Raw genomic sequence first — 27,867 nt, forward strand, 5'->3', positions numbered from 1 at the left:
GGGCAGATTCTGTCAGCAGTGAGAGCAGATGAAGCTGATATGCAGAGAAGGGCCAAGCCAGTTGTCAAAGGGAATTTTGAGGGCAGTGGGGTTTCTGAGGTAGAACTATAGTTCTGCTCATCTCTTTGTTTGGCTTTATAACCCTTCTTTGGAACCCATAAGCCAATAATTTCTCATTTTTATCAAAGAAATTCAAATTAGGTTTCTATCACTTGCCATCAAAAGAATTAACACTTCATTGACAAAAGGAAATGCATAGAATAAATTTTCTACAAGTAATAGATTTATATTTGAGGCATATTCATTTTACTGTATACAGGTCTTTTCAATTCCCTCACTATTATCAACTTCTAAAAATGTGGAATTTTCATGGATTTTTGATTATGTGATTAAAAAATAAAACTTGGACGTTTAGGGTCTAGGGTGTGGTAAGAGAGGCGGGAGATAAGTTTGGAAAGGTAAATTGAGATTATAATATATAGGGCCTTAAATGTCATGTGAAGTTTAGACTTTATCCTGCAGGTAATGGGGATCCATTTGGCAAATTTTCAAGCAGGGGAAGGATATGTTTAGATAAATAATTCTGCTGGCAATTTGGAGCCTCAATAAAATGGGGAGAAAATAAAAACAGCTTAATAGGTGCTTGTGCTGGAAACCTAATTACATAAAAGTTATTCCAGGTGTCCAAGGCAGGGTTGATGAGAGAATCACCTAGGAAAGTTACGCTGAAAATTGTTGGGAAATGGAAGGATTCAAGAGACATTTGAAAGGTAGAATTGGTACTACTGAATGACCACTTGGACACAGGGGATGAAAATGAGGAAATATAGGACTATGACTAGATGGGGATGCCATCAACACAGGAAAAGGAGGAGGAACAGATTTGAGAAGACACTATTCTGAGTATCACCACTCTCTTTTATGATACTTCTAGCAGGTATGGAGCTAAAATGTATGATGTCCCATTGTAGCACTCACATTATATCTTGGCAGGTTGTTTGTACTTTATTGTATTTGATGCACAATGTAGGATGCCAAAGTAATCATTACATTCTGGAAGTTAGGAGTCCTACTTGGTCTCTGATGAGGAAGGCATTAACTGTGATTTCTGTCACATGCTGGTGTATACTGGTCTGGGAGAAATCTTTGATTTAATGAATAGAATTAAACATAATTATAGCCACCTTAAAATTCTGTGTATCGCATATAGAGAATACCATTAACTCATTGTCTACTCTGCCTTCCTCTACTTTCATGATTAAGGGCAGAATAATTAAAATTTTATAGTGAAATAAAATTGGATAGATATGATGAAGTAATGTGAGGCTCACATTTTCAAAGTAAATATTTCTGTGTTCAAAGCAATTCACCAGAGGCCCACTTTCCCTGTACCTTCCCTGAAGAACTAAAAGCTCTAGTCCACCTGATTTTTAAAGCAAAATTATCAAATGCCAGCAATGTAACTTGTTCTGTATTAAAAACAGAACTAGACACAGTCCTTATCCTTGAGGACTAGCTCACTATCATTCCAATATTTTTTGGAAAGTGTGAAATTGCGATTTGCAGATGGTGACTTTGCCAAAATTGAAAGCTTAGTAGCTCACATACACTTGTGTGAGTACCTAACATCTTTATAATTCTGACAACACTAATGAGCTACAGGAAACACTGGCCAAATTCTGCTTGGTTTGGTTTCCATTCTTTTGCAAAATCCCTTATATCAGCACTGACCAATAAAAATATAAAGCAAGCCATATTTGTGATTTTAAATTTTCTAATAGCCATATTTTTTTAAAGTATAAAGAAACATATAAAATACATTTTAATAGACTTTTTAAAAAAACTTTATTTTTAGAGCAGTTTTAAGTTCACAGCAAAATTAAGAGGAATGTACAGAGACTCCTTATATACCCCTTGCCCCTGCACATGCATAGCCTACCCCATTATCAATATCCCCCACCGGAATGGTACATGTTTTATAACTGATGAGCCTACATTGGAACACTCAAAGTCCACAGTTTACTTTAGGGTTCACTCTTGGTGTTGTGCATTCTATGAGTCTGGAGAACTTTATGACCTATATCCAGCATTATAGTATCACACAGAGTAGTTTCACTGCCGTAAAAATCCTCTGTGCTCCACCGGTTCATCCCTCCCTCCACCCTAATCCCAGACAACCACTGATCTTTTTACTGTCTCCAGAGTTTTGCCTTCTCCAGAATGTCATATGGGTGGAATCACACAGTATGTACAACCTTTTCAGATTGTCTTCTTTATGAAATTAATTTTAATACTGTATTTTCTTTAACCAAAATTGTTTAATGTGATTACTTTAACATGGAATCAATATTTAAATATTACTAATTAAATATTTTACATTCTCTTTTCATACTGTCTTCTAAATATACACCAGATATATATCTATATATCTATATCTATATACCAGATATATATCTGGTATCTAAATATATACCAGATATATATCTTTATCTGGTGTATATTTACACCAAAATCTGGTAAATTTACACCAGATTTTGAAGACTTACAGCATATCTTAATTCAGACTAGCCAGATTTCAACTTGATCATCACATATGACTAGTGACTACTGTATTAGACAGTGCAACGTTAGATACGAGTCACAACTGGAGACATCTTTCAAAGATTTAAGCCGCCTGTCCCTTAATTTAACAATGAATACAATGTCCTTTACACTGTTTGCCACTTATAGGTGGAAGGCCACTCCAAGTCTAAGGGAGAAAGGTAATATGATGGAAATTACAAATATGCATTCTAATATTTAATCTTTTTACATTCAAGCAGCTATCCTGCCATTCAGTTTTCCATGCTTTGAAGAATGGAAAATGGTGATACTTTTCTGTCATGATGAGTAATGGATTAGATAATAGGGAAGAGTGGAGTTGCCATTATATTGAATTTATTCTCAATTACAGAAGTCACGTGCTATTTTGGAGAGAGCACCAGTTTAAGAGGAGAATTTGAGCCTTTATTCTGGTAGACACTATATGGCCTGAGACAGATCAAGTCAATTTTTTGGATATTTTCTTATTCTCTAAAGTGAGATTGAACTAGTTCAGTGGCTTTTAAACCATACTCAGGGGAACGTAAGGGTTTGTTTATACGGGAAGAATGAGAGTGAGGAAGGATTTAGGAGGAATTTTTCATGCACACACACACACACACATACACACACACACTGGCAGATTCAACCACTGCTGGATCAAGTTTATTGGATGTACATATTAATCTTCAGTGTAAGTTCCAGAACTAATTAAAATTTTAAGCATGATAACTAGATAAGTTGATCATATCTACTTTCCTTTTCAATGATAATATGAGATATAATGTTCACATCTTCTGGCCCATTCCTAGAGGTCCTTTCATGTACTTTTTACTCAGACTTCCTTGTGACCAATCTTAACCCTTCCAAGTCACTGGTCAAGTTACCAAACTATTAGCCACTGCTAATTCCAGGCAAACTGAACAATGAGATACATATTATTTCAATTTCTGCCCATTTTGAGGATTACCCCTTTTTTTTCTTTTTATTTTTTGTTTTATAGATTGAGATGGGGTCTCACTGTTTTGACCAGGCTGGTCTCAAACTCCTGGCCTCAAGTAGTCCTCTTATCTTAGCCTCCCAAAGTGCTGGGATTACAGGCATGAGTCACCGTGCCCGGCCAAGGATCGTCCTTTCTCCTGGTCTTTCTGGGTCTTGGAGTGAGCTGTAAATGCTAAAGCAACCCACTTCAAGCCAAGAAAAAAGGATCTGTAAACCAAGATTTTAATTTTTTCCTCTCAAATCAATTGGACATAGTGAATACCCCATGAGACACTCACACGTAAGCTAGGGAGGGACAGCAGTGTGACAGATGTAAGTAGCAGGAGAATACAAGGAACGTGCTCACTAAACTTACTCATCCTCAGGACTATCCAGGCCTAGTGAGTTATGAGCCTGAATTAACACCTGGATCCTGATAGGCAGTTATGACTGCAAAGTCACTTGGTGTCTCAGGCTTAGGTGTTCCACTGGGACCTAGTAGCAAGCCTCTGAAATCCAAAGAGTTCCACCAAAATAGTGCCTCTTCATATTGGAAAGGAGCTCAGGTACAACAGTTTATCTCTCACTTTAGAATTACAGCCAAACATGTTCTGTAGACCACTGGACCTTTGAAAAATTCCCACTCGAGCTCTCACATGTCTTTTTCAAGGTGTCCAAGGAATTTATTGCTTTCTACTCTTTTGTCCCCACCTGTATAGGATGAATAATCTGGTATCATGTGAGATGAGGAAATAAGAAGCTTTCTGCTGACTTCATTGCGACCCAGGGTCCAAAAGGTGATGTAATCCTGTGGCAAGAAGGTAAAGCTATATTCTTGTCTGTACCAGATGAAAGTGAACTATTTCTGCTTCATCATTCACAACTGTCCTAATAAATGGCCACAAGTCCCTTTGTATTCCAGGAGGTATATTCAAGTAGGCACTTCCTTGAGCGTATTCAGATTTCCTTTAACTGTGTCTGAGAACTGATTTGCATCTGGAAATTGGATACTGTCTCTCTTTTCTAGACATGAAGGTTTTGTGTTTGTTTGCTTGTTTGCTATACAAATCAAGTAGGACCTTAGTGACTTCTTATTTATTTCAGTCCTGGGGACTCCATGATCAGTTAATCACCTCCCATGAATCCATGAGTCAGAGCATTCTGATTTTCACACTGACCCTACTACCTTTCAACTTAGCCCCATGCAAATGTGCTATCTAGACCATGTCGCTCTGGGATCCTGCCATCCCTCTGAAACTCAGTAAGCCAAATTCAACTGTAACCTCTTTTCAGCATCATCGCTGGTCTACATGAAATGTTCTCTAAATCACGTTTCAAATATGCTGACCCTTCCCTCATAGATTTGTTTCTCAAGGCCTTTGTAAAGAGTATTTTCTGGACCTTGTTATCATTTTTATTTTAATTAGAGACAGGGTCTCGATATGTTGCCCAGGCTGGCCTCAAACTCCTGGGTGAAGTGATCCTCCCACTTCAGCCTCCCAAGTAGCTGGGACAGGTGTGAGCCACTGCACCTGGCTAGATCCTTTTTTGGAAGACACAATTGAGGTGGGTGGTTGGTTCAGATATGACAAATCTAATCCAGCATTCCTGTCTCCTAAAATTTAAAAATGTGTTCCTTTACATTTTACCTAAGAGATTTGCATCTCAGTTTTATTTTGTATGACTCACCCCTCAGTCTAAATTTCGATGAACATTTAGCAGAGCAAACAGAATTATTCCTAGCTTCTCAAACTAGAATAATCCAGAATCTCTTGTAAGCCCTATTAGTAAATTCAACCCAATCTCAAATTGTGTCCTCTTCGTCATTCAACATTCTTAAAATCTATTCTAACTCACATCCCACAGATTAATTAGCGAAGTTCTTCCATTCCTTTGTTGCATAGCTTACTAAGCTTCACTTTGTAAACTGGCCTCTTGAAGCACACTAGAATTTTCTGGGGGGTTGGGGCGGGGGACACAATCTTGCTCTGTCGCCCAGGCTGGAGTACAGTGGCGTGATCTTGGCTCACCACAACCTCCACCTCCTGGGTTCAAGCAATTATCCCTGCCTCAGCCTCGCGAGTAGCTGGGATTACAGGCACCCGCCGTCATCCCTGGCTAATTTTTGTATTTTTTAGTAGAGACAGAGTTTCGCCATATTGGCCAGGCTGGTCTCAAACTCCTGACCTCAGGTGATCCGCCCATCTCAGCCTCCCAAAGTGCTGGGATTACAGGTGTGAGCCACCGTGCCCAGCAAATTTGACTCTAATTGCAGATCTGGAGATAGTGCAGAGTAAGAGTAGGATATAAGAGAACCTCTTATAAGGTAACTCCCTCAAACTAGGGAGTTTCAGCCTCTTCAAACACAGGAGAAATAGCTTTATACGTAAAAGCTTCAGCTGCAAAGAAGGCTGAGTTTGGGGGCAAGGAGTCTCTGCATTCTTCAAATTCTCCCCTATATAGCATTTTAACTTTAAAGGTCTTACTCTTTCGGAATCAGCACTTTAACACATGCTCTTCTAAGACCCCAGGTAAGGAGGTGAATTTGACTGATTTGCAAATCAGCAATTGACAAGAACAAATGTTGGTTTATAGCTATCTCCATCCTGGGGCTATAAAAGTTTCTTTTAACAAATTCATACTTGGGTTTCGGTTCATGTTTTAAGATGAGAATTTAGAGATTTTCATTTGTTAATGTCTTCAAATGAAACAGCTAGCCTTAGCACCCAGCTCTTGAATTACTCATTTCCTTCATACTGTTCTGTGAAAATAGCAATTCTGTCCCCCACGGTCTTGTCTTTAATACCCAACTCAATCCTAATCCTCACAGGCATTAATTTCATTAGCTATTTTACTACTACAGGCTGTGGGTTTCCAGATCTCATCTTTGAATATTAATTGGTTTTTATTATCTTCAAACACAATGAGTCTGCATACCCAGATTCTCCTGATTTCCCTGAAAGTCTGCTGTTTGTAACTGAATCCCCATTACCAGTTTCTGTACAAGTCAGAATTTCTATTTGCAAGCATTAGTAACCAATTTTAGGTATATTAAGTATAATGGAATTTATTGAAAGAGTAACAGTATCTATATACAAAATTCTATGGGAAAGTTAAAAATCAGTCTCAGGAATCAGACAGGAGCCAAAGGAGGCTGGCAGCAGATGAACCAGCCAAGGACCACTGTAGGAATAGTCTGATTAGAATGCTGCCAGAACTTGGTGCAGAACTGTTATAGGAAGAGCCTAAATAGAAACTAAGGACAGTGCCACCACCAGACGTTCTCTTCTCCTGAATTACTGACATCATCACTGTCTTGGTGGATAGCTTGATGGTCTCTGCATCTTTGCATCACTCCTTCTGGATTCAGTGTGGGAATCCCACTGGACAAACCAGTTATGTGCTGATGTCCTTGCTGTCTAGAAGAGAAAGATATGCCTTTTTTCAGTTTCTGTAACAGGAAAAGTGTTGAGATGCCAAATACTAAAGCACACAAACACCAGACAAACACACACCTCCAGGACACCATCCTTGGGTTTGTTTCTGGACTCACTGTTTTATTGGCTTGTTTGTTTATTTTGCTGTCATTATGCTACTGTTTTAATTTCAGTTGTATTATCTTTAAAAAAAAAATCTGGCAGTTCAAATCCTCCTTCCTCTCAAATGGTTGTCTTTTTTCTTAACTCTTTTCAGTTTAATTTTTCTCAGTGAATTTCAGAACTCTTCTGTAAAGTTTCAAAAAAATATTCAGTTGTCATTTCCACTGGAATTATATTATATTTATGAATATATTTGGGGAATAATTTTAAATTTTTTAAATGCCAAGTCTTCTTATCCAAGAACATGGTATATCTCTATTTAAGCCTTGGCAATTTTATAGTTGTCTTCACATAGATTTGACATACTTATTAAGTTTATGTTTTTGTTATTCTGGGAATTACAATTTTTTCCACTTTGTTTTCTTTAAGAGTTTCAAAGCTCCCCTTTTGGACCACAGAAAATCTTAACATCTTATAACCTAACTATGCAAATAGCTCTATGATTCTAATTTCTCTTTTATTTTATTTTATTTATTTATTTATTTATTTATTTATTTATTTATTTATTTTTGATGGAGTCTCACTCTGTCGCCTAGGCTCGAGTGCAGGTGGCGCGATCTCGGCTCACTGCAAGCTCTGCCTCCCAGGTTCACGCCATTCTCCTGCCTCAGCCTCCCGAGTAGCTGGGACTACAGGCGCCCGCCACCATGCCCGGCTAATTTTTTTGTATTTTTAGTAGAGACGGGGTTTCACCATGTTAGCCGGGACGGTCTCGATCTCCTAGCCTCGTGATCCGCCCGCCTCGGCCTCCCAAAGTGCTGGGATTACAAGCGGGAGCCACCACACCCAGCCCTAATTTCTCTTTTAATCATTGAACTACCTTCTTCCTATGTTTATCCAGCTTTCCGTACCAAATTAAATCTCATACTTTGTAGTGTAAATTTTAGTTTGAAAGTTAAAAGAATGTTTTCCAGGGGACTAAAACAGGAAAAAAACTGTCAACAGAATTGAATACATTGGAAGATGGAGGCCACTGCACTAGTACTACAGTGCCCCCTAGTGGACACAAGGAAGCATGGGCATGGTTATACCAAGAATGACCCCAGTCTCTTTCTTCCACAGGCAATTAGAATCTGGAGATGCCTCAGTGGTCAATTAGGTCAATACCTCTGGCTTCCAAAAAGGGAAATTGAGAAACAAAATGAAGAAATGACTGGCCCAAGTTCACATTGTCAACCCAAGGCTAAAATCCAAGATTCCTAACTCATTTTTCTTCCTTTTTGCTACCCTTGATTTCTTTTTTCTTCCTTCTTTTTCAAAATATATTGTGCTCTTATTATAAAGCAAGATTCTAGGAATACAGATATAAGGAAGATTTAGTCGATGCCTTCAAATCTAGTTTTACTTCAAGCCTAATTTTTTTAGCCATTTTCAGGGAATGAATTTGTTGGGGAATGACCAAACAACTATGCAGGGGAAGGTTCTCAATCATCCACAAATTGACTCACAATATGATTAATTAACTATGAGTTTTAACTGGAAAGTACAATCACAAATGTGAAAATTGCCCTTGATCAGATTCAGACCATTTCATAAGGAGGTAAGGCATACTTTCAAATGGCCTGTATTAACCTTTATCTTATTTCTCCCTTGCAGATTCAAAACTGTGAGCTATCTTGCAAAAAATACAAGAAGATATGGAAAGTTTTCGTGAGTGCCTACCACCTAATCCCAAACACTGTCATTCATATGCGCGACATTGAGCAAATCATTATTGAGGATCTATATGCCAGGTATGTGCTAAGCGCTGGGCTTACTGTGGCAAAGAGAACAGATATGACCTTGAGGTTTCTGCTCTCACAAAGCTTGCAGTCTCCTATTTGTGTATGTGTAATTCTCTAAAGCTCAGGAAAGCTGTTTACCTCATTTTGCTTTGGCATCATATTTTTAGGCTATAGAAATCAGAGAGTATGCAAACATTTTCTAAAATTACTCTGCCCCACAAAAAGGGAGACACAAATAACAATTTGGGGCCAGATAGAACTGGATTTGAATTCCAAGCCTGCCCTTTACAAGCTATTAAACAAACGAATTCTCTGAGCCCCTGTTGCTTTCATGAAGTGGAAATAATATGTATCCCTTGTAAGGGATCATATCCTTATTAATACCTAAATAGAGACATTACTTTTTGAATCAAAAATATGAATTATATGGTCCATCTCCTAAAATGCAGAAAAATTATCAAAAGAGAAGCATTATTAATATTGTTCACTTAGTTTCATGAAGAATGTCACTTTCCAGCATTAATACAGACAGATATTCTTTGCCATTGACTTTTTCCTTTTTTCAAATAAGGTAAAATATTCTAACAATGGATGCCACTACAACAGAGTTTCTGTAAGGCTGTTAGTTTCCTTTTCCATGGATAGTTTCCATGGCCTTGCTCCACATAAACTAAGCCCTATTATTTCAGTTATGATGACTAAATCTAGTATGACCATTATTTGTCTGTATAAGGGATCTTGTAGTTATCTGTGTATAAACTTATCACTCCATCTATTTAATGATTTGACTAAGTCAAGGATCATATTTTATTTCCCTCTGTTCTCCCCTCCCAGTGGTACCTCACACAGAATTAGAGCACACTAAATGTGTGCTGAGTAAAAAGACTATCTTACTATGTGCTTTTTGACATGTAAGCTGAGAGAGAAAATTTGGCGTATGTTGTAGGTAAACTTACTTTGTTTTACCTGGGAGTAGCAAGTATCAAACAGATCATACTCCTGTTACAATCCTGCTAGAGGAAAAAAAGTAGTTAAATTCCCCAATCTCTACTCAAACCAAAACAAAACTTCAAAAATATTGAGACACAGAGAGAAGGAATAGGATGGGGTCAGGGAGGACTGGTGTTTGTGCATGGTGTGCATGCAGCAGGCTAACGTCCTTTCCCTGTTGTAATAGCTCCGAATGTAAGTGCCACACAACACCAGGTCTATGAAAAGCCCGGGGTTTAAAGGTCAAACAAGTTTGGGAAAGCTTGCCCAGCATTTTCCTCTCTTGCAAGTTGGTGGTGCATACTGGTAAATTAAAGCCTATAAAAACTGCTTAACATTGTTTTACCTTGCAGTCCCCAAATTCATTTGACCAGCGTTTCACCTATAAACATCCCACAGATCTGGTAGATTCTGTGGAAGGCACAGACTTCAGGAAACTGCTCCACTGTGTTGAAAGGACTTCTTTCTCTTGTTCATTCACACACAAAAAGCTGCCATTTTATTTCCAAATCCTACAGGACTGGGAATGTGAGCATTTCCAGCAATGTTTTAACTATAGAAAAGTGAGACCACTTCCTGACAATTTAGCGGTCCCAGAAAGTTTATACAATTGAATTTTAGGTATGTAAGAAGTCAGTTCGAATCCAGGAAATGGCTTCTCAGCAATGCCTGGAATGTCCTCATAAAAACTGAGAAACAGATATCCAAGTCCTGTTTTGGATCTTGGAGGGACAGAGAGAAAGAAGAGAAAAACATAAAATTATAGTCCCAAATCTCATGATGTTTCTTCCAGTTTTCTACAAATAAATATCCACTTTCTCTGAACTCCATCTTGGGGCTTTATTTTTGCGTGTTTCTAATTCTCCTCTCTAGATGGCAGCACAGATGAAAAAATGCCAGAAACAGCAGGCCGGACTCAGCAGCAGCAAACTGCCATCAACAGCCCTCCCCCAACTCACCCTTCGTTTTGTTTGTTTGTTTTTTTAAGAAACAGAATCTAAGATACGATGGCTGACACTTTTTCCCAAATAGATTTAATCAGTTACATGGGAATACAAAGAATGACTAATGACACACTGATATTAGTGAACAAGAGAACTGACTCTAAACAGCGTCTCTTACATGTTACTTGTGTTTTCTGTATCTTAAAGATAATGTAGGCATTGTTCCTAAGTCATGCAGAGGGGTCGTGTAAGCATGGTCATTTGCATCATTACCCTGCACATCTGATACACCCAAACTCCACGCCACCTGGTTTGCTGTAAGTGTTGGATTCATTTAAGATCCGTAACAATGCTATTTACTGACCTTCTTGTCAACTGATGCTGTGACGCTGCTGTAAAATAATCCCTGTGTCACCAGATGCTGCCCTGAAACTTAGGAAGTCAGCATGAAGCTAACACTTCATTAGAAGTATGCAATTTATGGGAGAATTAATAATGCAAGAGAAAAGGAGTAGAACAGACATAAAGAGACCTTTGAGGTTTACAGCAAACCCCATCAAAAGATCTTTTAAAAAAAAAAAAAAACCTTACCCTTCAGGAGTTCATTGAATCTCATCATTAATAAAATGGTGTCTACCAGCAAGATGTGCTTAACAAAATCTGCTGACAGGGAAAACATAAGAAAGCTGGCCCCTTATGTATGACGTTTCAAGGGCTCAAGAGTGTTCTAAAAAAAACTAAATTGTTCATGTGTATTGAACTGGACAGAAACTAAAAGGTGACCTGTGTCTTTTAAGCAGCAACAGCAAAAGATCGCCATGGGGCCGGGTGCGGTGGCTCACCCCTTTAATCCCAGCACTTTGGGAGGCCGAGGTGGGCAGATCATTTGAGGTGAGGAGTTCAAGACCAGCCTAGCCAACATGGTGAAACCCTGTCTCTACTAAAAATACAAAAAATTAGCGAGACGTGGTGGTGTGCTCCTGTAATCCTAGCTACTTGGGAGGCTGAGGCACAAGAATCACTTGAACCCTGGAGGCCGAGGTTGCAGTGAGCCAAGATGGCACCACTGCACTTCAGGAAAAAAAAAGAAAGAAAGAAAGAAAGAAGATCACCATGGGAATAAAAACAAATATAGTACATAAATAAACCAACCCAAGGCCAAAACAAAAAACTAAGTGAATCTTTCATATTTAAGAAAAAAATCAATATTTGATGTGTCAGAGAACTTTTCAATTCTATCTCTATCCTTCTTTGTTTTGTTTTGTTTTGTTTTTTGTTTTCTGAGATGGAATCTTGCTCTGTCACCCAGGCTGGAGTGCAATGGTGTGATCTTGGCTCACTGCAACCTCCACCTCCTGGGTTCAAGTAATTCTCCTGCCTCAGCCAGCCTCCTGAGTAGCTGGGATTACAGGCACGTACTACCACACCCGGCTAATTGTTGTATTTTTAGTAGAGACGGGGTTTCACCATGTTGGTCAGACTGGTCTCAAACTCCTGACCTCGTGATCTGCCCGCCTTGGCTTCCCAAAGTGCCGAGATTACAGGCGTGAGCCACTGCACCTGGCTCCTTTTTTTTTTTTTTTTTTTTAATGAAAGCAGTTTTTCCATATGATTACTCTAAACACCACATCTTTCCTTAAATGAATACCTTTGATAATTAGTGTGGGTTGAAATTAGTTAATACTATAATGGGTCAGGCTATCTGCCTTTGCCAACGCAACTCCTAGTGCTCTAAGGATACTGAATACTTTTTCCTGGACTCTAAGTTTAGAGACAAAATCAAGCCCTAAAATGAACAGGCAGAGAGGTACTGAGACAGTATGGCATATGAGGGAATGAAGGAACTGGGACAGGCCTGCATTCATCTCAAAGACAACACCAGTCCAGTGCTGCAGACCAGCAACCCTCAGCTCTGAACCTATCCCTGGAATCAATACTCAGCCTACTCCTTCCAGAGACTCAGGAGCCTTGGAAGTATGACACAGCCAGGACAAAGCTGAAGGCTAAGAGACCTAAATGTTCTTCCATTCCCACTAATTCTGCATCTGTGCAGCCTACTAAACCCACCATCCCTCAGACCCTCAGTATCCTTAATGTGTATCCAAGAGGGGAGGTTCTTTCAATGAGTTATCCTCTTGTGAACTCTCATCCTCATACTAGACTCAGTTTTCCATTCCGCCCTGTGATATTGTGACAAGAAATAAATATTTGGGGCCGAGCGCAGTGGCTCATGCCTGTAATTCCAGCACTTTGGGAGGCCAAGGCAGGTGGATCACAAGGTCAGGAGTTCAAGACCAGCCTGGCCAACATGGCGAAACCCTGTCTCTACTAAAAATACAAAAATTAGCTGGGTGCAGTGCCAGGAGCCTGTCATCTCAGCTACTCCAGAGGCTGAGGTAGGAGAATCACTTGAACCCAGGGGGCAGAGGTTGCAGTGAGCTGAGATTGCGCCACTGCATTCCAGCTTGGGTAACAGAGTGACTCAAAAAAAAAAAAAAAAAAAAAGGACAATATATATTTGGTCTCTTCCCCTGGTTCCTGGCACACACTATTAAAACCCTTGGACTCCCCAGAGTGATAAGAGTGTCTTTGGTATGCTAATAAGACATTGGTAGCTGGGGAGCCCTAGATAGCTTCAAGATGGGGGCTGGTCACCGGAATGACCAAGGCATGATTAGAGGGATGGGACTTTCAGCCTTACCCTCCAACTTCTAGGGAAGGTAGAGGGGCTGAAAGTAGAGTTGATTACCAATGGCCAATGATGTCATTAATCATGCCTACCTAATAAAGCTTCTGTAAAAACCCAAAGGACAGAGTTCTGAGAGCTTCCAGGTTGCTGAACATGTAGAGGTACCTGGAGGGTGGAATGTCTATGAAGGGCAGGGAAGCTTCATGCCTCTTCCCCTATCCCTTGCCCTATGCATCTCTTCCATCTGGCTATTCATCTATATCCTTTGTAATATCCTGTATTAGTCCCTTCTCGCTGCTGGGTGATTTATAATAAAAAAAAAAAAAAAAAAGAGGTTTAATCAGCTCACAGTTCAGCAGGCTGTTCAGGAAGCATAGCAGCTTCTGCTTCTGAATAGTCCTCAGGAAACTTACAATTATGGTGGAAGGAGAAGAAACACACACATCTTACATAGCCAGAGCAGAAGAGAGAGTGGGGAGATGCTTTTAAACAACCAGATCTTGAAAGCACTTACTGTCACAAGAGCAGCACCAGGGAGGAAATCCACCCCATGGTCCAGTCACCTCCCACCAGGCCCCATCTCCAACACTGAGGATTACAATTCAATGCGAGATTTGGGTGGGGACACAGATCCAAACCACATCACATGCTTTGTGATGAATGTAAGTAGTGATTGCCTGAGTTCTGTGAGCTGCTCTAACAAACTAATTGAACCTGAGAAGTGGAATCCTCATGAGAACCCCTAATTTATAACCAGTCAGTCAGAAGTATAGGTAACAATACTGAAACATTGGAATTGGCATCTGAAGTGGAAACAATCTTGGGAGACTGAGTCTTCCGCCTGTGGGATCTAATGCTATCTCTAGGTAGATAGTGATTATAGGATAATTGTGTTAAATTATAGGATAATTGTGTCCACTGAAGAATTGGTTGTAGGTGGAGGAAAACCTCCGCACATTTTGGTGACCAGAAGTGTTGTATTCGTTGAGTATGTGAGATTAGGAAAAATTTTTTTCTTATATCTCTTACATTCCCTTTCCTCTGAAACTTTTCCTCTATGACCTTGGGAATCTCATTCCATCATCAGCAAACTCCCTGATACACCCATCCTCTTCAATGACCTTTTTTTATTATTATTATACTTTAAGTTCTAGGGTACGTGTGCACAACATGCAGGTTTGTTACATATGTATACATGTGCCACTTTGGTGTGCTGCACCATAAACTCGTCATTTACAGTAGGTATTTCTCCTAATGTTATCCGTCCCCCTGTTTAGCTATCTAGGTATTTCCATGAAACATACCTGACTTCTCAGTTTCTTGATTCCATTTCCAATTACCTTCTCCACTGTGCTTCAGTCACTCAATCCCACGGCCACCCCTAGGCCATGTCATCAAGAAACCACAGCACCTCTGAACCCGTGACTTTTGAGTCCTCCAGTTCTTTTCATTTGGTTGTTTTCACCATGTTTATTTTCCAAACTTATTAAGATCTGCAGTCTTTCTGCTTTCTCCTTTCCCCTTATCTATAATCTGCTTACTGTCCCCTATTCCTTCTCTACTGAGGAAGGACTCCATGGCTGATAACATTGGCTTCTGACCAGTGTTCTCAACTCCATTACTTCATTATTCTTCTGTTTTATCTGCCTGACAAATTTTAGAGTGTGTACCCTGAATCCAGCTGTCTGTCTTGGCCATTCCTTTACCTAAGCTGTTGGGCACTGGAGGAAAAAATCACCCTGTCACACAGATTGTGTCTACCTTAAATTTATGCTCAGCAACCTCAGGTGGGACCTCACTGCTGCCTGCAGTCCCACTCTATTCTCCGGCCTGCTCATTTTCTCAGTCTCCAGAGGGGCTATTTCAAGGATTCGCCTCTTTCTGCACCTCCACGTGTTGGCCTCTCTACCTTCTCATTCTCAGTTGGTGATTTTTCCCCCCACATATCAGAGTTGGTTGGGGGTAGATGTTATGAGATGTGAGCAGTCTCAGTTCTCCATAACAACCTATACACTTTTGTGTGTGTGTGTAAGACAGGGTCTCACTCTGTCGCCCAGGCTGGAGTGCAGTGGCGTGATCATGGCTAACTGCAGCCTCAACCTCCCGGGTTCAGGTGATCCTCCCACCTCAGCCTCCTGAGTAGCTAGGACTACGGGCCCATGCCACCACGCCTGGCAAATTTTTTGTAGAGATGGGGTTTCCCATGTTGTCCAGGCTGGTCTCAAACTCCTGGGCTCAAGCAATCCACCTGCCTCGGCCTCCTGAAGTGCTGGCATTACAGGCATGAGCCACCACACCCGCCTACGACCTTTAAACTTACTTGCATCTTTACACATTTTTTTGACCTTGCCTCTTATTATAACAGAAAAACTCCCCCTGCCTCCATCCAAGGCCAATCTCTTGGCCTGATGCTCTGGGTTCCATCTCTCTCTGACTTCTCATTGACCTCACTCTCTCAGTTATTCCTTCATACTCCTACCTTTGTATTCAACCTCTTCCTCTCCACTGGCTCTTCCCTTCTCAGACTAAAAAAGCCACATCCTCTTCCATCTACCGTCCTCTCTTCTCTTGCCAGCTAAACTTCTTGGAAAAATTGTCCACTCACTGTTTTAACTTCCTCACCTCCCACTCACTCTCCAAAATTCCTCTCTCCAAAATAACCCATGATCTCCGTGTAGCTAAATTCAAGGGGCACTTTTCAGTTCTCTCCTTATTTGACCGGATGACAGCATTTAACATATCCTCCTTTTTGATACTTTCTCTTTCCTGAGTATCTATGGCACCATCTACCTGCTCCCAGATAGCTCTCTCCATCTCCAACCCTTCTCTTGAGCTTCAGACCCTATAAATTCCACAGGCATCTTAAACTCAAACTGAACTCATTTTCTCTTCAAATCTGTGTATCTCCTCCTGAGTTCCCTCTGGAGGTAGCAAGCACTGTCATGGACTCATTGCTGCAGCTAGTCATTTGTGTATCATTCCTTACTCTCTCTTCATGATACCTCATGTCCAATTGCATCACCAAGAACTCTTGATCCTGCCACCTGAATACCTTTCCTACCTTTTTTCTTGTCTCCTTCCCCTCTACTCTCATCAGGTCTCACCTAAACCCCAGTTTCCAGTCTTCGTCTCAAACCATTCACCATGCAGTAGCCATGTGAGTGTAATGAGCAAGAAGTCTCACAGATGCAAGAGTCCATAAACCCTCATGTGTGCAGTCATGGAATGTTTTTTCCTGGAGTTTGATTTTGGAATCTGAACCTCCAACCTTCCTCCTGGTGGACAACTTCATCTAGATTATCTTAAATGAATTCAGTGATTTGTCAACTGAGATTCCAAAAATACTTCAGTTCAGAATTCAGTTTCAAACCTTCCTTCCCCTGTTCTTGCCTCTTACTCTTGGGGCTCCTGGGGCTGGCCAGCCAAGGGAAGTGGGGAAGAAGATGGAGGTCCATGTGTGAGTAGCGGGTGGGGCTGGCGGAGCTGTCCATCTAGTCATTTCTGGAGTGACTCTAAAGCTAGCCTGAGCCGCTAATGCCATTGTTGCCTATTGTCTCAGCATAGGCAGGCCCCAGTGTGCTGTCTAGGGTACCGGATCTTGCTGGCTTTGAAGGGTGGGGATGGGCTGTCTGGGTGGTCCTGCAGGTCCAGTGTAGCTTCATCTCACAAAGGAGCAGCCATGTCCCCCATAATGCCGGAAGCAGTCCAGGAACATTCCTTCCTTTTGCCCTGCACATGTGCCTTTATGTCAGATCATTTCTTCTCCTCTCACAGCATAGAGGTGAAAAACCAATTCACATTTACACGTTTGTATGAGTTGGTTTCATTTTAATTGTTTCATCTCTGAGTTAAAGTGCGGAGCCCTTTGTATTTAAATTGTGCAATGTAGAGTCTGGATTTCTCTCAGCAGCAGACGATCTCCACAATCATTAATTTGCTTTCCACTCTCCTGGCAAAAGAGTCAGGTGGGGTGTGTGCGTGTTTGTCTATGTATGTGTATGTTGGTGGGGGGCAAGGAGCAGATGGGCAGCCCAGAGCCCAAGTAGAGAAATGAGAGAATACATTCCATTAATACTTCTCATATTCTGTCATGTGTTCTTTCCAAATCATAAATCTGAACAGGTTTTTCACCTGCTTAAAGCCATCTGTAGCTTCCCCATTGCCTTTAGGATGAAGTCTAAACTTGTAAACTTGATTTACAAGCTAAGATCTGTTTACAGATGACCTTTCCCACCTCATTTGCCACAATTTCCTTTCTTTCAGTTCTGTGGGTTCACCATACTCTGTTGCCTCTGGACTTCTCACATTCCTAGAAGATTCTCTTCAACTTTTCCCTACACCTGGCTAATTCCTGCACATCCTCTGATCTCCAGTTAAACACCACCTCTTCCCTAAGTCCTCCTTGACCTCTCTCCTACCTCTGACTTTGATTTGTCCCCACTATGCGCACCCATAACCTTCTCATATCATAGCACTTATCATATTCTAACTTTTTTGTTTGTTTTTCCACTTGACTATTAATGCTTTTAAGAAAAGAATATCTGTCTCAATCAGTGTTCATTCTCCAGCACTAGCATGTGTCTGACACCTGATAGGTACTCAATAAATATTGTTAAATAACAAGTGAATGAATGACTGAAGAAAAATTGAATGTGCAAGCCAGGTGCTGGCTTCATGTGCACTGTCTTATAGCAGGACTTAGTACTTTATTGTGTTTCCCCAAAAGCAAATCAACTCCACAGAGCAGAGGTGAGCAGTGTGGATTTGACCAACAATTTTATGAGGAGACATAAAAGAAGCTTTAAATGGCAGACGTTTCTATTTGCCACTCAGTGTTTCTCTTTAGTTTCCAGATATTGGGTCTTCCTCTCTTTTGACCCTCCCTTCCTCCCACTCTCTCACCCCCAACTAGCCTTTACTTCCCTTTTCTAGGCAATATCACTCTGAGAGGACTATAGAGGATGAATTGCAGAAAGATGAAGCTAGTATCAGGGAGTTCCATTTAATAGACAATTGAACAAGGCCAGGCTGAGATGATGAAGGCCTGAGTTAAGAAAATGATGAAATGACCTGAATCCCAGGACTTTGGAGGCCCAGGTGGGAGGATTGCTTGAAGCCAGGAGTTCAAGACCAGCTTGGGCATCATAGTGGGACCCTGTCTCTACAAAATAGAAATTTTTAAAAAAGAAAAAGAAAATGACAAAATGAAGAGGAGGGGGTGGGTTTAGGAGATGTTTGGGAGGGAAAATCGATAGGATGTGAGAATCGATTGGATTGGAGTAGAAGAGAAAGAGGAATATAGGGCATGGTCAAGATTTGGTGAATGCAAAAGGAGAAATAAAGAAAAGAAGAGGAGAGAAAAAAGGGTAGGGGTTGAGAGTTCCATAGGATTAGAGTTATTACCAAGGGAATTATGAAAGAGAATTAAGCAGAGAAAGACCAGTATAAGGATTATAATCACCTGAGAGTCTAACAGGTTAGAGACCAAAATTGGTATGGGCACTAGTATTTAAATTGTGTAATGTAGAGCCTGGGTCCCTCTCAATGTCAGTCAATCTCCACAATCATTAATTTGCTTTCCACTCTACTGACAAAAGAGCCAGGTGGGGTGTGTGCGTGTTTGTCTAGGTATGTGCGTGTTGATGGGGGTAAAGGCGCAGGTTGACAGCCCAGAGCTCAAGTAGAAGAGAAATAATTGTGTGTAATTTTCTTTAAAAACTTGGGCTGCCAATGGTAAGAGCTGAGAAAATGGGTGGTAGGTTGATCCAAGACTTGGGATTTCTGAGACGATGGGGCAGAAGGATCAAGGGGGCGAAATGATGGATGATTTTGTGAAAAGAATGTTCAAAGTGATAGACAATGGCATCTAGGCTCATCAGGGATAGAAATGAGCCAGGATGGGGCTGACAGACTGGGGGTGGGTGGGGGTAAAAGAGCAGGGGCCATGCATGGTGCAATGTTTACAAGAAATAGGAGTCCATAGGATGCAGGACCCAAGAGGAAAACAAACTGTGGAAAGGAGAAGTTACTCTTCCTTCTCTGAAATGAAACAGAAAAAGAGATATAATCTTTAAGTATTTCTCAGTTGAGAAAAAGCAATGAGAGAACACTCACATTGGAGAATCTTGATTTCTTCTATTAAGCAAAAGGAGAAAGTTGCATGCAGAGGTGGGACTGGGGCTTGAGGGAAACAGGAAGGATTTAGAAAAGGAAAAGTGAGGAATGTGGAAGGAAGGAAATTTTGAAAAATCAGGAGAATTACCTGGGAGTAGTAAAGGCTCAGCTGGGACCAGTGAGCTGATACTGGCTTGGGTCAGATTTTTACATTTTTAATTTAGTTTTCAGCAATATCTTTTGCTTGGGAGCAGAAACAGAAAGTACATGGTGGGTTTCACTGAGGGATAGAGATTTGGAAGACAGGAATGGATGAAGAACCAAGTGCATGAGGGCACCTATCAGGATTATTGCTGAAATCCTTATGGAGGTTACTGGCTGAGAGGAAGGCAAGCGAGTGAGGACTGATGGGCCCTTGGCACTGTGAGAACAGTGGAGGAGGGAGCAGGGGTCATAAGGAGGAGCACAAACAGAAAGTTCAGAATAACACCAGAATCTTCCAAATACTTTCCCCATAGGGTGAAAAGGTAAATGCCCCTTTAAATCATTAACTAAACTGGCACTCAGATCTGGGCAGGCTCTCCCAGATTGGGCTGTTCTGTTTTGCCAGGAATTGATAAACTTCTGTGACCCCTTCAGGGTGAGTGAGCATGATCCATCTTCCCTGACTGGACAAGTCTGATCCGGCCTCCTTCCTCCTGCTGAAGCAGGCCTGAGGTGTGTGCCAGGATTCCATGTCTTATGCTAATACTCACATTCCACATACCAGCTCCTGCTGGTACTGCCTTTAGGCTTTTAGAAGGCCCTGCTTTGACCCTCTGTGGCTGCACCCCTCACTATAGGGTGAGGAGACTGTGGCACCCCAGGGGATGTGTCCCCTCAGAACCACATTATGACATTGCTCCCTTCTAGACCACACTCTGGATAACTTGGACCACCTCAGAATTCCTTGCTTAAATGCCCCAAGCCCACTTCCAGGCCCATCCTCCCAAGGGCAAACCATGCCACTAGTGTATATGGTCAGCCTGAGTGGTAGCCAAGGGTAGCCTATTTGAAGAGGCATGCACAGGGTATTGATGTGTCAACTGGGGCATCTACATGCATGCATGAGAGGGCCTTCTCATTCAGAGTCAAAGATGGGAAGAGGGGGAATGTTTCAGGTTGGAGTCCAGCTCTCTCTATGCCTCGCCGTCCTGGTGCAGAACTCCAAGGAATCCAAGCATTGCACATTCAAACCTGACCTTCAGGTCTTTTGGAAGATAGAGTTATCAAGGTAGGAAAATAGAAGATATTTTATTTAACAGTTTGACTTATAACTTTTATATCATTAGACACATGGAATATGGGCCTCCATTTGTACTCTTGCCCTTGGCCCCACAAATGTTAAGGAGAGGCCTGGCTCCTACAAGGTACTATTTACCTGTTGTGAAGAATAGCCCTTCAAAAGTGTTATTCTAGGCCGGGCGCAGTGGCTCACGCCTGTAATCCCAGCACTTTGGGAGGCCAAGGCGGGCGGATCACGAGGTCAGGAGATCGAGACCATCCTGGCGAACACGGTGAAACCCCGTCTCTACTGAAAATACAAAAAATTAGCCGGGCGTGGTGGCGGTAGGGAGGCTGAGGCAGGAGAATGGCGTTAACCCGGGAGGCGGAGGAGCTTGCAGTGAGCGGAGATTGCGCCACTGCACTCCAGCCTGGGCGACAGAGCCAGACTCTGTCTCCAAAAAAAAAAAAAAAAAAAAGTGTTATTCTAAGTCTGTTTGGCATGATAGGTCCAAACTGTATTAGAAGATGGTAAAAAACAACAATCCATTAAAAATCCTCTTTGGATTTCCAATTTTTGATATCACTTCATGTCATTTGAGACAGTCAGTTTTCCTGTTTTATTAATGTTTATATTTAAGCTGAATTTTCTAAAAGAATTGTGAATTTTTTATTCTATTGTGACATTCAAGGTACGCAGCTGAGCCTTGAGTATAAGCCCCATCGGCTAAGTACACATCAAACATGTCTTCAGTACATCCCTTTAGAGCTTGACAGTTATTCATCACTTTTTCAGAAGTTCCAACGTTCTAGATGGTTACTGATGCATTCAGTCTGACCACTGCTAGATTTGAGACTTGTCCCACAGATCTGCACACTGTATCTTCATTTCTTCATTAATAGATCTTTTTTCTTTTTTTCTTTTTTTGGAGACATGGGGGTTCTCACTAAGTTGCCCAGGCTGGTCTTGAACTTCTGGCCTCAAGTGATCCTCCCAACTCAGCCTCCCAAAGTATTGGAATTACAGGTGTGAGCCACCACACCCAGCCTAGATCTCAATTAAGGTAGTAGAATCAGGTGACACTGAAAATGTTTGGTCATAAACCACAGTGAAGGGAAGGGGAGGCAGCTGTTAGATCATCTGACTTGTCCCACAGTCCTCATCCATTTGCACCTTGGCAAGCCTTCTGCTACATCTGAATCTCAAAATGGGGGATATCCTCTTGGGAGAGTCTATGCTAGTGCCCTTCTAGTAGTAGTTCACAATCTACCAACAAATCTTGAAGCCTTATTTGGTTGATATCGATTTGAGAGGTGGGAGGTTCAGTTTCCAAAGAGTCAGGAAAGAGCATTCATCTAGGCTCGAGAAGCCTCCATTTCCTGACTCAAGAGTTCTGATTAGGTTAATGGTTGAGTGACACAAGGCAATCATCTCACTTTTCTGTTCCTGGGCTTCTGCTTTTATAGAATGTGGGCAGGAGTGTGGAGAGGCAGAATTTATTTCACTTCCTGTTTCCAAACTTACTAAACTGTGGAACCTTTTTCTTTGGCAGCATTAGGCAAAACTAATGTTCTAAGGAACACTCTTTAGGAAAGGTCAGCCAGCTCAGTGGTTCTCAACAGGCATGTGGTACACATTTAGTAATGTCTGGAGATGTTTTTGGTTGTTACAACTGGGGATCCAGGGATGCTGCTAAATATCCTGCAATGCCTAGGACAGCCCTCCACAACAGAGAATTATCCAACTCAAAATATCAGTCATCCTAAGGGGTTGAAAAACTCTGGACTAGATGAACTATCTCAATTCTCTTTCAAACTAACATTTAAATGTGGTGGTTCTTGTTTTTTTTTTTTTTTTTTTTGAGACGGAGTCTCACTCTGTCACCCGGGCTGGAGTGCTGTGGCCGGATCTCAGCTCACTGCAAGCTCCGCCTCCCGGGTTCACGCCATTCTCCTGTCTCAGCCTCCCGGGTAGCTGGGACTACAGGCGCCGCCACGTCGCCCGGCTAGTTTTTTGTAGTTTTTAGTAGAGACGGGGTTTCACAGTGTTAGCCAGGATGGTCTCGATCTCCTGACCTCGTGATCCGCCCGTCTCGGCCTCCCAAAGTGCTGGGATTACAGGCTTGAGCCACCGCGCCCGGTCTCTTGTTTTTTAAACACACAAAATTTTATTTCTCTTTTACACAAAGTCAGCTCTGGGTCTGGATGAATCCGTGGACAGTTTTCTTCCATGTGTTGGCTCCATATTTCAGCTGCTTTGATTTTTTTGACATCTTCTTATCAATATGTGCTTCTATGATTTCCTTGGCAGAGAAAGAGAAATCAGAGAAAATCATGCGCTGGATCTTAAATACTTCTACGTGGATATAATAAATGTCTCTTCTAATTTTTAATAAGTTTATTAAAATACATCCATATATCATACAATTTACTCATTTAAAGCATAAAATTCGGCTGGGTGTGGTGACTCACACCTGTAATCCCAGCACTTTGGGAGGTTGAGGAGGGGTGGATCTCTTGAGCCCAGGAGTTCGAGACCAGACTGGGCAACATGACAAAACCCCATCTCTACAAAAAAATACAAAAATTAGCTGGATGTGGTGGCATGCAGGCTGTAATCCCAGTTACTTGGGAGGCTGAGGTGGGAGTATTGCTTGAATTTTGAAGGCAGAGGTTGCAGTGAGCCAAGACTGTGCCACTGCACTCCAGCCTGGGTGACAGAGTGAGACACTGTCTCAAAAACTTTTTTTCAGCTAAAATAAAGTGTAAAACTCTGTAGTTTTTAGTGTATCCACAAAATGTGTGCAATCATCTCTACACTCAATTTTAGAACATTTGAATCACCCCCAGAAGAAACCCTGTACCTATTAGCAGCCATTCCCAATTTTCCCTCAACACCTCCACCTCAGCCCTAGGCAACCACTAACATATTTTCTGTCTCTATAGGTTTACCTATTCTGGATATTACATATAAATGGAATCATGTCCTTTGTAACTGTCTTCTTTCACTTTGCATAATGTTTTCAAGGTTCATTCATGTTGCAGCCTTCTCAATATTTCCTTTTTATTGCTGAATAATATTCCATTGTATGAATATAACACATTTTATTTATCCATTCATCACTTGATGGACATTTGAGCCATTTCTACTTTTTAGATGTTAGGAATAATGCTGCTATGAACACTTATACGCAAGTTTTAACATGAACGTATGCCTTCATTTCTCTTAGGTTATATATATCTAAGAAAGGAATTACTGAATCATATGATAACTTTATGCTTAGACTTTTGAGAAATTGCCAGACTGCTTTCCAAAATGACTGTGCCATTTTACATTCCCACAAGCAATGTATGAAGTTTCTAATTTTTCCGCACCCTCGCCAACACTTCTTATCTGTGTTTCTGATTCTTGCCATCCTGGTGTGTATGAAGTAGTTTCTCACTGTGATTTGGATTTGCATCTTCTTGAAAGCTAATGATTTGGAGCATCTTTTCATGTGCTTGTTGTCTCTTCTTTATATAAATGTCTATTCAGATCCTTGGCCCATTTTTAATTTGGGCTATTTGTCTTTTCATTATCGAGTTTTAAGAGTTATTTTTATTTATTCTAGATACAAATCCCATATTAGATAGGTGATTTGCAACTATTTCCTCCCATTCTGTAGGTTTCTTGCTGGTGTCATTTGAAGAATAAAAGTTTTGCATTTTGATGAAGTCACATGTGTATGTTTCTTTTGTTGCTTGTGCGTTTGATCTCATATCAAAAAACCATTGCACAATCCAAGGTCACAAAGAGTTATGTCTATATTTTCTAGATTTTTATCATTTTAGTCCTTACATTTAGGTCTTTGATCTTTTTTGTGTTAATTTTTTATGTTTTTGTGAGGTAAAGATCCAATTTCATTCTTTTGCATGTGATATGCGATTATCCAGAACCACTTGTTGAGAAGGCTAATTCTTCCTCACTGGATTATCTTGGCACCCTTGTCAAAAATAAGTTGATTGTAAATGTGAAGGTATATGAGTTGTTAAATACCTCTCCTGTGAGATCTATAATTTATTTTCTAAAAGGATAAGTTATAGGTCACATGTCAGATTACAATGACTCTTTTAAGTCAAAAAATTCAAAATAGAATTTACATTCAAAATTGTTTGTTCTCCCAGAGCTAGTTAATAAACTCTATTCACAGATAAAAGCATGCTTTCCCTTCAAAGGTATTTCACCAAGACAAGAAACACAAATCTAAATAAGCTGGGAAACTGAGGATACACAGAGGTTTTCCTTAATCTCTGGATATATCGTCTAATTTATCCTTTTTGTGCTCATTTTTTCCCTTTTATCCAGAAATATGACATTACCTTTTTATAAAATTCCTGGAGATTGATCATATCTCTAGTGTTTGGGTCTAGAATGTATTTCTTGGCTAAAACATCTCTTTACCCCACTTCCACATGTGGAAAGAAAGAAAACATGGGACTTTAATCTCACAAATGAGGCATGGTGTTGTTTCCTGAAATGAGACAAGGACTTTGGACAGGAACATGTGTGGGCTTGAGATGGTTTTCGTAAACCCAAATTATTCTAGTTCTAGTCTGCCTTTATCGCTCACTGTATTTTGTTTTCATTCATACTGATGAATAACAGACTTGATTGTGTTCCATCATTTATGTCATTAATATTTCCTTTATGTTTGAGTGCTGTGCAGTTCTCCTTGAAACTTGTATGGGGATTGAACTTGGTGGTGATTTAAAGTAATTAATTCATATGTCAGTTGTTAGCAAGGCCTAGTAATTAAAATCTACTTTAGAGTAAGTTATTAACTCTCCAAAAAAAAAAAATGCTTTATCAACTTACCAGTTTTAGCTGTTTATTCTACTAGACAGATGAGATAGGGTAGTTATTGACTGTACATAATCACCTATGTACTTTCACCACTGAACACTAGGGTCAAATTGAAGTCTAGGTTATTAAAGTTCATTGTTTAAATCTAGAATAAACCAGTTCAGGTTAATGGGGAAAGGAGGAGAGTGCCCTTGGATCTTGTTATCTTTGCAATATTGTCTCCTTAGATTTTGCAAAGTCCATATTTGCTGTCTTCAAAATTCTCAAACTTCTAAACTAAAAACACCCTAGACCAAGGATTTCATTTTGAGATCTAAGATATCAAAGTGCTATATTGTTTATGATTTATTTTATAATGCTTTTTAGAAAAACAAACTTTAGATGCTATGATTTCCTTGTGAACAGGCTGCAGGGAAGAAAACAAGTTACATATAATGCACGGGACACAAGTGCAGGCCTTTTATTTGCAGGCCTAAACTAGTCACAAGTTTCCATCTTATGATAGCAAGTTTTCTTTTATTCTGCTTTGTTTTTTGTCTTGACATCCGGTTACATTTATTCAGTTTGAGGGTGTCTTATAATGGGCCCTTTTCTTCCCTCCATTTGACTTGTGATGAACTACTACCAAGGTCAATCCAGGTCTGACTCTTTCATGGAGTCAGTGTGGCTGGGGTAGTGTTTCCCAAGCCAAGCTTGGCATCAGAATTACCTGGGGTGGTTTGTAAAGAACTTTTCAGGCCTTGTTCCAAACCTACTAAATTTAGATCTCTGGTGTGGAGCCTGTAAATCTGTATGTTTGAAACCTTCCCAAGGTGATTCTGATGTCCAGTCATGTTTGGGTCATAGTCCAGAATGCAGTCATGCATTGCTTAATGACAGGGATATATTCTGAAAAAAGTGTCATTAGGTAATTTCTTCATTGTAGGAACATCACAGAGTGTGATTACACAAACCTAGATGGTATAGCCTACTACACACCTAGGCTATGTGGGATAGCCTATTGCTCCCAGGCTACAAACCTGTACAGTATGTTGCTGTACTGAACACTATAAGTAATTGTAATACAATGGTAATTATGTGTGTATCTAAATGTATCTAAGCATAGAAAAGGTACAGTAAAAACACAGTATTCAAATCTCATGGAACCACCATAATATAAGAGTTCTGTAGTTGAACTGAAATGCCATTATGTTGCCCATGATTATACTTGGATTTCAGGACTCTGCGGATGCTTGGAGGTCTTATGGGTTTGGCCAGAGGACATTGCCTCTGAGAAACTGCCATCTGCTTGCCAGGGATTCTGAAAAGACCAGAGTTGCCTATTTGCAATCTGTTCTTCAAGACTATCTACTATGTTGGAAAAAGGCCTAGGTTTCTTCTCTGTCCATTCTCAATCCCTCAGTCTGTCCTTGTGACTTATTTGCTCCTTCAAGCTGCCCAGTAGTAGCGATGGTGAAAATAAAATAGACTTTGGTCCTATAGACCTGTCACGGACTCTCAGCTCTGCCTCTTCTATGTGTGCCATTTGCCTCATCCATAAATTTAGTTAATATTATCCTCTCAAAGATGTTATGAAAACCAGAAGAATGTATTTATGTAACACCTAGAACAAGTATACCCTGCATTAGGCATTATTTGTTTGGTTTTACCTGTCCATCTCAATGAACATGCTGGGCTAATGAAGTGTGTTCATCAATTTTCCCTGATCGTAGCCTTTTAGATTGCTCTAGGCAGTGTTTCTCAAAGTAGGAGACACAGACCACCTACCTGTGATTGATGGGAGGACAGAAATCTGCTCTTATGCACTCTAACCTTCTGCACTTTTCAACTTTTTATTGAAAAATATATATAGAAAGGTGGATTTATTGTAAGTGAACAGCTTAGTGGCTTTTCCTAAACTGAACACACCCATGTAACCAGCACCCAGATCAAGAAATAGAACATTACCAGCATCCCTGAAGCCTCCTCTGCAGGCACACTTTAAGAACCACTGGTCTGGGAAGAGCCTAGCTGGGGCACTGTCCTAAACCACCGACCTGCCTTTCCCTCCTAGCAGGCCAAATCTGCATGCAGTGTCAGCTATTCCCAGTCTGAGAGTCTGGGCATGTAGCCTCACATACACGCTTCATAGTGATGCAAC

The 27,867-nt window shown here is 40.7% G+C and overlaps 1 long non-coding RNA gene across 5 annotated transcripts in view; it reads left to right on the forward strand.

The window, feature by feature from the left end:
- LOC115893205 overlaps window positions 1-27,867 on the forward strand; it is a 98,890-nt gene that overhangs the window by 37,183 nt on the left and 33,840 nt on the right. For 2 of the 5 annotated variants that reach the window (XR_004053176.1, XR_004053177.1), the window contains 2 exons: window positions 4,281-4,382; window positions 8,757-10,705. This is a non-coding gene — a long non-coding RNA (uncharacterized LOC115893205). The other 3 variants (XR_004053180.1, XR_004053178.1, XR_004053179.1) reach the window with 3 other exon arrangements.

This window comes from Rhinopithecus roxellana, chromosome 14, assembly GCF_007565055.1.
Source record: "Rhinopithecus roxellana isolate Shanxi Qingling chromosome 14, ASM756505v1, whole genome shotgun sequence".
In the NCBI taxonomy this organism is placed as follows: domain Eukaryota; kingdom Metazoa; phylum Chordata; class Mammalia; order Primates; family Cercopithecidae; genus Rhinopithecus; species Rhinopithecus roxellana.